Source organism: Sinocyclocheilus anshuiensis, unplaced genomic scaffold, assembly GCF_001515605.1.
Source record: "Sinocyclocheilus anshuiensis isolate Anshui unplaced genomic scaffold, SAMN03320099.WGS_v1.1 scaffold702, whole genome shotgun sequence".
Lineage (NCBI taxonomy): Eukaryota > Metazoa > Chordata > Actinopteri > Cypriniformes > Cyprinidae > Sinocyclocheilus > Sinocyclocheilus anshuiensis.
The window spans coordinates 1,284,656-1,287,145 of NW_015548184.1; positions in this window are offsets into that span (position 1 = coordinate 1,284,656).

Consider the following 2,490-nt stretch of genomic DNA (forward strand, 5'->3'; position numbering starts at 1 on the left):
CGTCTGCTAGCCATCAGAGGTCACCCTTTCCATTTTCATTGACTCTCGCACTACACACTGTTGCATATCATCCCGGACTACATATCCCATCATTCATTGCACTGATTGCACACAGCACTGATTGCACACAGCTGTTTCATATCACTCACTCACTATTTAACACTCACTCTGATCCCTTCCCGCCGCCGAGTATTGTTTAGCGCTTATCATTTGATAGCTACACTACAGAGCCCTCGTTGGTTTACCCTGCCTTAGCCTAGCCTAGTCTTGCCTTGTCTGTTTTCTCGGTTCCTGATCCTTGCCTGGTTTCCTGGATTTATCCCTTTAGTCTCGCCCTTTTGATTCTGTTCGCCGTTCGTTGACCTTCGCTAGCCCTAGGATTATTCTTGTGTCTTGTCCACCATATTCCTGTTTGCCATTGTCTGACCCATGCCTGTTTCTGACCACGCCTGTGAATAAAGCTTGCACATGGATCCGCACGTCTCGTCAGCCACGTTACATCTATAATGGTGATCCATTCTCTGCCATTTTCACAGTGGGTTGTATAGGATTGGAATCGTAAAACCATAAACTTGCAGTGTAAGAGTTTACATTTCGTTTGTCAAAAAATCAAACTTAAGAACTGTTTACACATGACTAAGCTTCAAATCAAATATGATTTTAATGATTTCAATGGTCAAAAGACTTTCTAGTACCAACCCCTTCTTTCTTATTCTAATTCAGAATGTTAACAGTTACTCACATATACGTATTATGTATGAAACTGAAGTCATGTGATACAGTGTGTGTATGTATGTATGTATATATATATATATATATATATATATATATTAATATAAATTAATATACAAAAATATACACATATACACTCTTAATATGGAAAAACCTCTTTATCATTTATGGCTCTAATGGAGTCTAAAAGACTGAAACCATTAGTGAAAATGTTTCTATTTTGCATTTTTTATCTTCAATTCATTAAATTATTTTTTTTTAATAAATTATAAATATTTATTATATTTATTACTAATCTTAAAAGTATATATATATATATATATATATATATATATATTAATATAAATTAATATACAAAAATATACACATATACACTCTTAATATGGAAAAACCTCTTTATCATTTATGGCTCTAATGGAGTCCAAAAGACTGAAACCATTAGTGAAAATGTTTCTATTTTGCATTTTTTATCTTCAATTCATTAAATTATTTTTTTTTAATAAATTATAAATATTTATTATATTTATTACTAATCTTAAAATAAGAAGAACATTTTTATTATATAAATTATTTTTTTTTAATAAATTATAAATATTTATTATATTTATTACTAATCTTAAAAAAATAAGTAGAACATTTTTATTATATTTTTAAAAATACAAATTTTATTCTTGACTCGTCACTTACAAGTTCTAACTGGCAAATTAAATTTCAGAATTTCTTGGTTTGTCATCCTTTTGCTTTACAGACAGCAGCATAGAAGCTGCATAAATTCCTCAAGTTTGTTTAAAACATGAAGGTCATTTTCTGTACCATGATTTAAGATCAATGATCAATCTTGATATTCAATGGAACAAGATCTGACTGTCTGTACAAAAATCACACGATCAGTGTTATAAGATTGCTTACATTTGATTTGTGACCTAGAAATATTTTAGATTAATTTAAATCCTAAAGCCTATTGCCATTTTTAAATCCCACATTTCCAATATGGACTGACTTTTGAACCCAACTATATTTTCTGATGCAAAGGTGGTCTTTATTTAAGAATATTTTGACATTGTGTTTTAATTTTTGCTACTTTTTTGTAACGTTTGACATTACAAGGGCATCTGAGCACATCCAAGCACATTTACTCACTTTGATTTACTATAGTTAGAGAATAGCAGGAGCGCTCGCATAATGTAGGTTTCAAGGAAAACAAAATGAAGGGCGTTTTAAGCACACGTTCCTCAAGGCATCACATAAACACTTTTACAGCATTTTTACAGTGCTTTTACAATGTCACGCTGTCAAGACGCCGGGTTTTTGTCGCCATGGTTTATCCTCCAGCATACAGTGAATGATTTTCTCTTTCTCTCCCTCTCCCTCTCATTTTTGTCTACATACAGAATCATATAATAGAATCCCTAGTAATCACGGTGTGGGGCTGAAAAAATAGATTAATCAAATTAGGATGATTCTGAACAAACAGCGCCTTTTACTGAAATGTATCGACGTTGTCTGATGTAGCGGAGGCCTGCTAATGCCTCGATCACATAGCTTTCCCATGCAGATTGCGCTAATTATATGGAGGTGATAATGTCATGGATACTCACTCGCAGTCTAGCGGCAGGATATAAGACGTTTTATCAGGCCCGTTCAGGATGGATGATGGAGGATTGGAAATTGCTAGTGCAATTAAAGTGATGTAGAAGTACGCAACGGGTCATTTTCTGCCAAATTATCAAATACCTGTATAGCAAGGGTGTGAAATAT